Source organism: Montipora foliosa, chromosome 5 (assembly GCF_036669935.1).
Source record: "Montipora foliosa isolate CH-2021 chromosome 5, ASM3666993v2, whole genome shotgun sequence".
In the NCBI taxonomy this organism is placed as follows: Eukaryota; Metazoa; Cnidaria; class Anthozoa; order Scleractinia; family Acroporidae; genus Montipora; species Montipora foliosa.
In genome coordinates, this window is record NC_090873.1 from 33559419 (window position 1) to 33571918 (window position 12500).

At 42.3% G+C, this 12500-nt stretch overlaps 6 non-coding genes across 6 annotated transcripts; 4 read left to right on the forward strand and 2 right to left on the reverse strand.

Moving 5' to 3' along the window:
• Positions 1–462: 462 nt before the first annotated feature.
• On the forward strand, positions 463–534 carry Trnaw-cca (transfer RNA tryptophan (anticodon CCA)). Its single transcript has one exon. It is a non-coding gene; the product is annotated as a tRNA-Trp (tRNA).
• Positions 535–915: 381 nt separating this feature from the next.
• On the reverse strand, positions 916–989 carry Trnar-ucu (transfer RNA arginine (anticodon UCU)). Its single transcript has one exon. It is a non-coding gene; the product is annotated as a tRNA-Arg (tRNA).
• A 752-nt stretch (positions 990–1741) lies between these two features.
• Positions 1742–1813, forward strand: Trnaw-cca (transfer RNA tryptophan (anticodon CCA)). Its single transcript has one exon. It is a non-coding gene; the product is annotated as a tRNA-Trp (tRNA).
• A 342-nt stretch (positions 1814–2155) lies between these two features.
• Trnar-ucu (transfer RNA arginine (anticodon UCU)) lies at positions 2156–2229 on the reverse strand. Its single transcript has one exon. It is a non-coding gene; the product is annotated as a tRNA-Arg (tRNA).
• Positions 2230–2981: 752 nt separating this feature from the next.
• On the forward strand, positions 2982–3053 carry Trnaw-cca (transfer RNA tryptophan (anticodon CCA)). The gene has a single exon. It is a non-coding gene; the product is annotated as a tRNA-Trp (tRNA).
• A 9138-nt stretch (positions 3054–12191) lies between these two features.
• Positions 12192–12265, forward strand: Trnar-ucu (transfer RNA arginine (anticodon UCU)). The gene has a single exon. It is a non-coding gene; the product is annotated as a tRNA-Arg (tRNA).
• The last annotated feature ends 235 nt before the right edge of the window (positions 12266–12500 follow it).

The following is a 12500-nucleotide window of genomic DNA, read 5'->3' on the forward strand; positions in this document are numbered from 1 at the left end:
CTGATGTTGCTGGAAGGAAGACTGTTATTGGTAGGGTTCGTCCCGTTGGAGCTCAGAGGCATTGAAACACTGTCGCGGTTTGGATGTTCTGTTCATTTTATCAATAAGCCGTTTGTAAGGTGCCAGTAGTCAATGGCAACGGGTCAGCGGAGTTTCTTCAAAGTTAGTATACCACCAAAGCGACATCAAGGCTGACAAGAGAATCCAATGACATCATTTTTCTACTGCCCAATCAGGTCAACTATTAGAATACTAATACGATTTGCTAGCACAACACAAATCACTTGACTCTGAAGATGCTTTGTGATCTGCTTGACGAAACTTCGGTCGATGCCACCAAAAACAGCCGTCGGTGTCAAGACCTCTATCGTGCGCACGATCTTTGTTCGTGGACCGGTTTGAGAGTCTTATCCTATGTTTCTACCTGTTGTTTTCAAGGGAAACCAAACGACGCCTCTAGTCGACTCCGTGGCGCAATGGTAGCGCGTCTGACTCCAGATCAGAAGGCTGCGTGTTCAAGTCACGTCGGGGTCAAGTTCTTTCCTTTTACTTTTGTTTTCAGGATAATGAAGTATTTTGATTTTCAAGGAATCATATATGCCGCGTATGGAACAAAACAATCCACATGTTTAATTTCAAGTCACGTCAGCCTCAATTTGCTTCAGTACTCTCATTTTGTCCTCTTTCGAGAGAGATCAGAATTGTTTGCTGTTTGGTCAGAGTCATCCACGGATCAGAATTGTTTGCTGTTTGGTCAGAGTCATGCACGGATCTGGAAGTGTTTTCGCGGAATGGTTTGTTTTCAAGAGCTTTTGCCTTTTTAGTGTAAGGCAACAATTCCTAAAATGTGCCTGACAATTTTAACGAAGGTCATTGTGCCTTGGCAGACTCGTGACGACTTGATCAAAATAACTCCACCCCTGGCTGGACTCGAACCCACAACCTTTGAATTAGAAGTCCAACACGCTAGTCCATTGCGCCACAGGGGCATCTGAGATGACTCTTTCGATACCCGGATTAGATTCTGAGCTGTTTGATGAGAGAGATTTACCCCATTTTAGTGTTAAATGCTTTGAAAACATGCTTTGCTGTTCACCTTTCGCCTCTTCTTAAAACAAAGCAACAATCCGACTGCGTGAGCCAATTGCCGCTGAATGAGAAAATGAAGAAAGAAAGTTGTAATTCTGCATAGAAAGGTTAGGATTGGTTGAGTGTTGATCTTGCTACTCTGCTAGTTTATCTTGTAAGTGGTAGGTTGCTTTGTTCTGTCTGCTCAGCCCTGATGTTTCTGGAAGGAAGACTGTTATTGGTAGGGTTCGTCCAGTTGGAGCTCTGAAGCATTGAAACACTATCGCGGTTTCGATGTTCTGTTCATTTTATCAATAAGCCTTTTGTAAGGTGCCAGTAGTGAATGGCAACGGGTCAGCGAAGTTTCTTTAAAGTTAGTATACCGGCAAAGCGACATCAAGGCTGACAAGAGAATCCAATGACATCATTTTTCTACTGCCCAATCAGGTCAACTATTAGAATACTAATACGATTTGCTAGCACAACACAAATCACTTGACTCTGAAGATGGTTTGTGATCTGCTTGACGAAACTTCAGTCGATGCCACCAAAAACAGCCCTCGGTGTCAAGACCTCTATCGTGCGCACGATGTTTGTTCGTGGACGGGTTTGAGAGTCTTATCCTATGTTTCTACGTGTTGTTTTTAAGTGAAACCAAACGACGCCTCTGGTCGACTCCGTGGCGCAATGGTAGCGCGTCTGACTCCAGATCAGAAGGCTGTGTGTTCAAGTCACGTCGGGGTCAAGTTCTTTCCTTTTACTTTTGTTTTCAGGATAATGAAGTATTTGATTTTCAAGGAATCATATATGCCGCGTATGGAACAAAACAATCCACATGTTTGATTTCAAGTCACGTCAGCCTCAATTTGCTTTAGTACTCTCATTTTGTCCTCTTTCGAGAGAGATCAGAATTGTTTGCTGTTTGGTCAGAGTCATCCACGGATCTGGAAGTGTTTTCGCGGAATGGTTTGTTTTCAAGAGCTTTTGCCTTTTTAGTGTAAGGCAACAATTCCTAAAATGTGCCTGACAATTTTCACGAAGGTCATTGTGCCTGGGCAGACTCCTGACGACTTGATCAAAACAACTCCACCCCTGGTGGGACTCGAACCCACAACCTTTGAATTAGAAGTCCAACACGCTAGTCCATTGCGCCACAGGGGCATCTGAGATGACTCTTTCGATACCCGGATTAGAATCTGAGCTGTTTGAGGAGAGAGATATACCCCCTTTTAGTGTTAAATGCTTTGAAAACATGCTTTGCTGTTCACCTTTCGTGTCTTCTTAAAACAAAGCAACAATCCGACTGCGTGAGGCAATTCTCGCTAAATGAGAAAATGAAGAAAGAAAGTTGTAATTCTGCATAGAAAGGTTAGGATTGGTTGAGTGTTAATCTTGCTACTCTGCTAGTTTATCTTGTAAGTGGTAGGTTGGTTTGTTCTGTCTGGTCAGCCCTGATGTTGCTGGAAGGAAGACTGTTATTGGTAAGGTTCGTCCCGTTGGAGCTCTGAAGCATTGAAACACTGTCGCGGTTTGGATGTTGTGTTCATTTTATCAATGAGCCGTTTGTGAGGTGCCAGTAGTGAATGGCAACGGGTCAGCGGAGTTTGTTTAAAGTTAGTATACCAGCAAAGCGGCATCAAGGCTGACAAGGGAATCCAATGACATCATTTTTCTACTGCCCAATCAGGTCAACTATTAGAATACTAATACGATTTGCTAGCACAACACAAATCACTTGACTCTGAAGATGGTTTGTGATCTGCTTGACGAAACTTCGGGCGATGCCACCAAAAACAGCCCTCGGTGTTAAGACCTCTATCGTGCGCACGATCTTTGTTCGTGGACGGGTTTGAGAGTCTTATCCTATGTTTCTACCTGTTGTTTTTAGGGGAAACCAAGCGACGCCTTTAGTCGACTCCGTGGCGCAATGGTAGCGCGTCTGACTCCAGATCAGAAGGTTGCGTGTTCAAGTCACGTCGGGGTCAAGTTCTTTCCTTTTACTTTTGTTTTCAGGATAATGAAGTATTTGATTTTCAAGGAATCATATATGCCGCGTATGGAACAAAACAATCCACATGTTTAATTTCAAGTCACGTCAGCCTCAATTTGCTTCAGTACTCTCATTTTGTCCTGTTTCGAGAGAGATCACAATTGTTTGTCTCATTTTTTTCCAGAAGTAGACTTGTGATTTAATGCTATTTATTAAACTCCAACATACAATATAATATATTTCCTTTGCAAATTTGTACCTGCTCAACTTTATCGCAGTTAATTTCGATTTTTTCTAGGAGGTGATGCAAACTGTGAAAGCACTCCCGAAAATTCTTTCTACATCTGTTTCATCGCAATGTCTCATCCGCAGTGGCCATGAATAAACTAAAAAAGCAAAAACCTTGCTCCATGTGGTCAAAGGTGGCCGCCATGAAAGATTTAAATATAAAGCAAAAAACCATCGATCAGGCGATCTCAGTTTCAGTTTCTTCAATAGGGAGCTTAAGCACGCGCGTTTTTGAGACGCGGACGGCAACCGGAAGTGAATATTTCGCACGCCAGGATAGCGGTCTCTCCCAGCTTTTTAAACTTAGGGTGTCTAATACTGAAAAGATACTTAGCAATATGAATGTGGTTGTGTGAAGACAAGTTAAAAGGGAAAACAGCTCACTTCCGGTTGTCGTCCGCGTCTCAAAAACGCGCGTGCTTAAGCTCCCTAATGGCTTAGTGGGAACATACTCGCTCCTAGGTCCCGATGACCCGAAGTCGGGGCCCAGTGGCCCGAAGTCGGGGCCTGATGGCCCGAGGTCGGGGCGCGATGACTCCGGTTGTATTATACGGGATCATTTTCTCTTGACGAGATTCTTATCAAGCGATTAATCTACTATCCCTGGAGTATGCACATTTGTGACTACGATGAAAAAAAAAAACTCCACTAGTTTTACAACGTGGTATGCATACCACGTAAATATTTGCGCGTTATTTATAGGGTGGAAACCTCCCCCTTTACTTTAAAATCTATGTTGGAATGAATAGTTGAGACCTTTTGCTATCAAAGCTGCTTCGTAATTAGTAAGTTTTTTTGTCGGACAAGTTCTTTATGAATTTTTCATTGTTTGTCCTGGGTTGTTCAACGTATTGATTTTTATTTTCTTTGCGCATGCGAGATCGCTTGAGGTTCCTAGTTTGGGATTGCTTGGGGTTAGCCCGTGGAGAGTGAGTGAAACAGACAACTGGAAAAATTGCAACTCCCTCTGTCTTTATTTTCAAGTTTGGAAAATACCCTAAAAAGAGTCGAAACTTCATTCATTTTTGCTTTTAATAAAGCGAGTTCATCAGTTGAGTTCTGCTTGTGTCTGGCAGCTGGTTTGGGCTTGTTACTTCTGAGAGTGGATCTGCTAGTGGCGTGCTGGATCCTCCGTTCGGTTTGTTGCCGTTTGTTCTCATCAGGAAACATGGTGGCTAGCGTCTCTTTAAGGTCTGCAAGAGTCTTTGTATCAGCGCTAACGTTTTTTTCCTGTTGACGGATCATACGTTGTAGGAGGTCCTGTTCAGCTCTGGAGCAGATCTGGTGAAGACTGGTCTGGAAGTCCTTGTCTGGTCTGAGGTGTGGCTTGGGGCGGTATTGCAGACCAATTGGGCAGGTCCTCTTGCTGGCGTGTTCTCGAAGAACAGCGACGGACTTCTATGTCTTAGCGCGCCTTGTCTCGATATACGCAATCTTGTTACGTAGATTGTTGAAGCCCACTTCCGTCTTGGGACGTTTGGGGGCTGGCTGTGACGGCTGAGTGTCGTCTCGTCTGGTGCCTGCTGTCTCATTTGAACGCGTGAAGGCTGCTTGGGACCATGGAATTTCGTCATCGGAGTCAGCGGTTTTTCTGCGGAGACTTGATGGACTTGATTTATTCCCAAATCCCCCAATGGTTGCTTATCGGAAGGACAAGTCTCTTAAAGACTATCTTGTTAGAGCAAGAATTCCTTTACTTTAATTTAACAGCTAGGCGCCGGTTGCTCGAAGCCTGGTCAGCACTAACAGTTGGTTAAGAGGTATCAAAACCTATAGGTTTCCATGGTATTCATCGCTGGTTAGCGCTAACCACGCTTCGAGCAACCCGGGCCAGAAAGGGCCCGTTTCTCGAAAGTCCCGAAAACTTTTCGGGTCCGAAAAGCCACTTGTGAAACTGCCAACCGCTTATTTTGGAAGGCCGATCTTTTAACATGTTTTCAAGCTAACTAAAAGACACATGTCCGTAAAGTTTGACAACTTAAATCCTCTCCGTTCTTGAGATACAAAGGGAATTGTGACACCCGAAAATGGCCCGTAAAGTTTCGGGACTTTCGAGAAACGGGCCCCAGGAGGTATATACGGTAAGGCTTCAATAAAGTGACAGAGTTACAACAACTTTGAAGTGATTTAGGTGCCCACGTTCAATTTCATTGCATTCTGGAAGAAGGTAAGTGGAATAAAATGGGAAAAGAGCACAGCGCTTTTATGCTGTAATGCTCATTTTCAACGGATCGAGATTGTTAGGAATTGCAAGTGCTCTCTGTTCTTGTGTGGGTCCATTTCCATTAGTAAGGGTAACGCTCACATTTTTCATATGGGGTAGAAAACAAGCACTGCAAATTACACTCTAATCAGTTAAGTCTGTTGAAATATAGTGCTTCACGGCCAACGTTTGCAAAAACGTAACCTTTCCTTGTACTTGTACGTGTCCATTGCCGTGAATTTAACATCTTCAGTTCCCCCGGCATGCTCCCGTCTGACCTTGTAGCTCAGTCGGTAGAGCAGCGGTGGTCTAAGCCGAAGGTCGTGGTTTCAATTCCCACCCTGGTCAGAGTTTTTCTCTGTCCTTGTGTGGGCCCATTTCCATTAGTAGGGCTAACGCTCACATGGTTCATATGGGGTAGAAAACAAGCACTTCACATTAAACTTGACCAGCGATCAAGCGTACTTTTCTTGAGACAGGGCGCTAAAGTACGTACGCCTACTGATCGCAGGTTAATTAAACCCCGACACGAGTGATTTCAAAATTCAGACAAGCGACACGGGACCTCTTCCCCCCCCCCGTCAGGGCCTCAAACATGGTTTTCCTACATTCGATCAGCATTAAATCACATTTCAAGGGCATATAGAAAACTATGTTGATTTTCTCATTATTCGCCAATCGGTTACGTAAACGGACTATTTTAAAAGTATTTCGACTTTGCGATAGTAGATTCCGGTTTGGAGGGTGTAAACTGCAGGTTGCAGATTGCGGGTTAGAGTTCCCGGTCACTGTTTCACCAAAGCTGAAACAACCCAAAACTTTACTAATGCTAACATTAGGCTTAAAAAAACAATTTTAGCCTAAGGTTACAATTTTTGTACAGGTTTGGGTTTTTTTCAGTTATAGTAAAACAAACTGCACTTTACACCCTCCGATTCCTGTTTCCGGTTCCGGATTCCACGTTGGCAATTCATTCTTTTCCATACGCCTGTTTTCGACGTATTTCTTTGCGTTCCTTGCACACTCTTGGGCCTTTTTAGCATTTTTATATCTTTCTTCGTAATCTGGTCTGCTTTAGAGCAATATTTTGTCTTCAAGAACAGTTTTCGACAAACTGGGATTCTTTTATGATTGAATGGTGCTCAAAAGTTATCCAATCGGGACCAGTTGGGGTGTTCGACCGAGAGGGGGAAATCTTGTTCAGGCATGTCCAACACAGACATACAACCCGTGAGAAGTTCTCACGCTCGTATGCGAGTGAAAGTAATGCCTTAGCTATGGTCCACAATTTACCCTTCTCTATTCCCAATATTCTACGTACAGACTTTCCTGGTCCTTCTCGGATAAGTACAAAACCAAGGATATTCTTTGCAGAGCCCTCAAGAAATCAGGAGTACTTATATGGTATGCAGAACGCCCAACAAAAATTACCGCCTGCGATCAGCGAAGAAGCGCAAATAGAGCTCGAGGATCGCGATAATGCTTTTGGAATTTGTTCAACATGCTGTCAAAGAGAAGCGTCAATATGTTTTTTACAAAAACCAACCGAGGAAGGTAAAATTTTGTAGTTTTGTAATTGAAATTAATGTTGCGTTCTGACTGAAAAGCCGAATTGCATGATTCACCAAATGCTAGCAATGCAAATACGTTGTTCTAAATCTGACTTCAAAAGAATTTAATAATCTAGATTTTTCTGAAATGCGTGTTGCTAGGTGCCAGTTGATTTCTTCGTGTGTAGACAAAGCGTGGGGTAGGCTACCATATGGCCTACTCTATGGCCTACCGGTGGTCAAATTAAAAAAAAAAGCACAGAGCTTTGCCGCAAATCTTTCAACGTTAGGACTGTCTCACCAACGACTTTCTCCTGCTGTTTTGGCGGCCGCGGTTTGATCAGTATTAACCTACTGACAGAACAAGGAATCGAGGAGCAGAATGCCGGGTAAACTCAACTTTGGGCAAACATCATCATGACTAGTCCGATTATTGCTTGACAGAAAGGAAAACCAGCGGTCGTTGTGGAGTGGGTTCCAGTTTCTTTTTGAAACCCCGCTTTTCTCACGCGGAAGATGTCTGCGGACAGCTCGGACGTGAGGTATGTAAAATAATACATATTTCTGTTTTAACAATTGTGAAATAATTTAGTAAATCTACACCCGCCGGTAGTGTCTACGATATTAAACAAATTTCGTTTGAAGCTTTGAAATACTGAAAGATTTTACGTTTCCATTGCTTGGGCCATCCATAGTGTCATTACATCTCTTGGTCTGGGCATAATTGTTAATTCTCACACGCTTTTGAAATGGAAACTGATTTTGTCAAATTTCTTGCTATTTCGCTGCAGCGATAATTCTGGAAAGTTTGGTTGGAGTACTTTCTCTTTCCTGGAATCTACTTAATCAAATGCACAAAATATCGTGGGAACACTAAGCAGTGATTGGTTATAGCTTATTTGCATATTTTTGGGCAGATACTGCACGCTTCTACGGGATTACATTTGAACGCTTGGTTTAAAAATGTTATATGCAAGACATTTGTGACACCTGGGTTTAAACTTACTAAATTATACTTGTTAAAACAGAAATATGTATTATTTTACATACCCCACCGCTAGGCTTTTGTACATTATGCTTTTGTTTCCCCACTAAAATTAATTAATTAATGCCCCAGTTCTCCCACTAAAATGCTCGGTCGTCCCAAAAAAGTCACTAAAATGCTCGCATAATGCTCATTATACAAACGGTTTTTTAATTAATTTCAACATTTTTGACATGGTGTTAAGGGCCCACTGACATCTTTTTTGGGGTGCGTTGCTAAGGATGTAATGTTAAGTAATTTGAGAGAATTTGGCATTATTTTGATCAGTTTCCAACTTTTGTAAGCCAATGACCCTAAATATGACGTCATCATGCCACGCCCATGGTCACGTGACCAATAAAAGAAAACTCTAAATTTGTCTCCGTGCTACGCAATTTGGGTATTTAATCGATGGTTTGATAATTTGTATTCGTTTTTGCATCCAGCCAAGCATGGTTTTCTTTTTATTTTAAAAAATGTTCTTTTTAAAGACATAAACGATACTGAAATACCCATAACTTTTTCCAAAAAGATGATTTGAAAAACTCAATGCTTAGCTACATTCAGTATTTGGGGGTGAAACGTGCCATGTAAAAAAAAAATTAATTCAATTTAAAGACCGCTGGAAATTTAGCTTTTTCTCAAAACCGGAAGTCAGTTCGTTTACGCATGCGCAGTTGATCTGAGAACGAGCGAGAGGAAGGGCGAGGAAAAACCTTCGAAGCAAACAACAGTTCGTGTGGTGACTTTTGCTTGTGAGTGGGTTTTCTTGTCAGCTCATGATATGATTACATCAGTTACCGGAAGTAACATTTCACTTCCTTAGCAACGCGCGAAAAACCGTCAGTGGGCCCTTAAGAAACGGTCCAGATAAGAACGATAGCAACAACGGCAACGAACATGTTGGAATTCAATTGGTATGCAAAAAGTTGATAACTTTTCTATTGTCTGTACTTACTTCTGATTGGCTTAAACAGCAAAAGTTAACAAAACTTCATAAAAGCAGTATTATATTCATCCTTACCTTCCAACCATCTTCCATCTTTCATCTGGTCTCAGTTTAAATGAATTCCACAGAAATCGTATGTGGGGAACATGTAAAATTGTAAACGTTTCTTGGCTTTTGTTTTCAACTCTTGTGATTGGTCAAAATCTTTTAACACAAAAAAACACCCTTTCAAAGTGGGCTGTAAATAATCTCGTACCCAGATCTCTTGTGGCGAGCGAAGGCGAGATCTGGTCAAATCCGATTTGCACACGTGATGGACTGTCACATATTTTAGGTTATCTCTTTCATATTTGCTAAGCTTTTGCATAATAGCTCATAGTGCTGCCTCCATGGTTCCAGTTGGAAAGGCTTCCTAAAAGATATAGTTTCCTCTGCTCTAGGCGGGTTGTGTTTCACTTTAGACTTGTTTAACTGTGAAAAGGACACTGATGGCACGAATGAAAGCAGAGTTTTTATGCCAGTACCTTCCATTCGAAAGAAACAAGTGCAACCAAGTTAACCTGCGATCAAGCCTACTTTTCTTGAGACAGGGCGCTAAAAAAAACCTTTTCGCACCATGTCTAAGGAAAAGTACACCTGATTGCAGGTTACATTACACTCTAATCAGCTTTTCTCTGTTATTTGTTGAGGATGCATGCTAAAAAGCCACGCAAGAGACGCAAGCTGATTAATGAATGTAATCGGTTTGATATAACAGACTTAATTCGTGCTCTTATGACGGCCGTCTCACTCAAATAGGTAAGACTACTCTATAAAAGCAACATATGCTTAACGCCACGATCCGTGAAAAATTTACAAGCTAGCTACCGCCCACTGTTGTAAATAAACGACTAACAAAAGAATGGAGTGACCTTCTACCGGATCGAAATCCCTGACTTCCCATTTGTTAATTATCTTGTTGGTCGTCCCTTCAGGACTGACATTCCCGCTGAAAGCAGCCAAATATACTTAGAGCAACCAAACACGTTAACGAATGGACTTTTGTTAGCGAACTGGGGCCGGTTGCTCGAAGCCTGGCTAGCGCTAACCGTTGGTTAAGAGGTATCAAAACCTATAGGTTTCCATGGTATTTAACGCTGGTTAGCGCTAACCATGCTTCGAGCAACCCTGGCCTGGACGTTAGCGAAACAACCAAATGCGTAAGCGAATCGACTTCGGTTGTTAGCGAACTGGCCCGGGTTGCTTGAAGCATGGTTAGGTTAACTAGTGTTAAAACCATGGAAACCTATAGGTTTTGATACCTCTTAACCAACGGTTAGCGCTAACCAGGCTTCAAGCAACCGCCCCTGGACGTTAGCGAAACGACACTGATTTTTATCAATAAGACGTTTGTCACTTGCCAGTGGTGAATGGCAACAGGTCAGCCGAGTTTGTTCCAAGTTAGAAAACCAGCAAGCGACATCAAGGCTGACAAGAGAAACCAATGACATCATATTTCTACTGCCCAATCAGGTCAAATATTAGAATGCCAATACCACTTGCTGACACAACGCAAATCACTTGACTCTGAAGTTGACGTGGGAAAATTTTGTTTTATCAAACGAGTTGACTTCGGATCAGGTTGTGGAAGTCTACAATACCTAAGCTTTTAATCGATACTAATTAGGGTCTGAAGTGTCTTGTAGCTCGTAGCTTTTTATCCTTTGGAAGTTTGGCGAGGAAATAAAGCATTTTCCAATTTTTCCCCTGCTCCCCCCTTTGCAAAATCTCTGATAATGGCCGTTTTCGTCACTTTTGGAAATCTCGTCTTTTCTCTGATTGTAGGCCTTTTTGCAAGCGGTATCTTGAATAGCCCGAACTCGCCGCAGGCCAAACTTTGCGAAAGAAAGTGTTTCTTCCAAGCAAGAATAATAGGGAGCTTACGAAACGAGGACGACGACGGCTACGAGGACTTCATTTAAAAATACTAGTTCGCGTTATTCATATCACGACAAAACTATTTCATGTCGTTTCGCCTTAAAAATGTGTAGTAACTGCCGAGGAATTAAACTGATATGAGTGGGTTGGAAGCGTAGAGAGAGAACTGAAAATTCATCGTCATGTGCTAACGACCTCCACAGAACCTTGAATTTGGTCATTTCAGGGCAACCCTAAAACCAGGAATCCGGAATCCGGAATCCGGAATCACAGTACAATACAGAGAGTAAAAACTATCCTAAACATTTATAAAAGCTAACCTTAGGCCTAATTAGGCCTAAAAACGTTTGTTTAGGCCTAATTAGGCCTAAGGTTAGCTTTTATGAATATTTAGGATAGTTTTTACTCTCTGTATTGTACTGTGATTCCGGATTCCGGATTTTAGGGTTGCCCATCGAACGTTCGATTTCCGAACTCTTGATTTAAAAAAAAAAACTGGTGTTCGAGTTGCTGAAATCAATAACAGGTTTTTGAAGGCTCGAGTTGCTTCAGTATAAACGTGTGTGTTTTGTAACCGCAAACATCTCGGACAAAAGGCTTCACATGCTATGTGGGTTGTAAACGTTAAATGCGTTGTTAAAGGCTATAGCACGCGGGGATAATGATTGCTTTGTTCTTATCTGATATTTTCACTGCCGTGGACAGTCCAGTTTTCTTACCGAAATTTCAATAATAATAAAATTTAAGTTGCATAACTCGGGGTACCGCTTATCTGCGAGTGCGGCTTACACGCCAATTGATTGAGTTCGATTGTCTTTGGTTGCCGAACTCAATCGAACACAATCTAATGGATTGAGTACGATAAGTTTCGATTTGTTCGATTGAGTTCGATTGGTTCGAAAATCGTACTCACACAGATTTCGGTGTTCGATTTCGTTCGATTGACAAACTCAATCGAACTCAATCGACGGATTGGGTTCGATTGACTTCGATTGAGTTCGATTTTCGAACGTTCGATTTGCTATCCCGGGAAGAAATGTACCAAAATGTAAAACGCACGTGCAGAGCGTGCAGTGCCATTGTTTTTGCTCACTAAACCGATTGTTTTGTAGCGTCGTCGTTGCCGTCGGCGTCGTCGTTTCGTAAGTTCCCTAATAAACAGCTCAGAATCTAATCCGGGTATCGAAAGAGTCATCTCAGATGCCCCTGTGGCGCAATGGACTAGCGTGTTGGACTTCTAATTCAAAGGCTGTGGGTTCGAGTCCCACCAGGGGTGGAGTTATTTTGATCAAGTCGTCACGAGTCTGCCCAGGCACAATGACCTTCGTTAAAATTGTCGCGCACATTTTAGGAATTCTTGCCTTACACTAAAAAGGCAAAGGCTCTTGAAAACAAACCATTCCGCGAAAACACTTCCAGATCCGTGGATGCCTCTGATCAAACAGCAAACAATTCTGATCTCTTTCGAAAGAGGACAAAATGAGAGTACTGAAGCAAATTGAGGCTGGCGT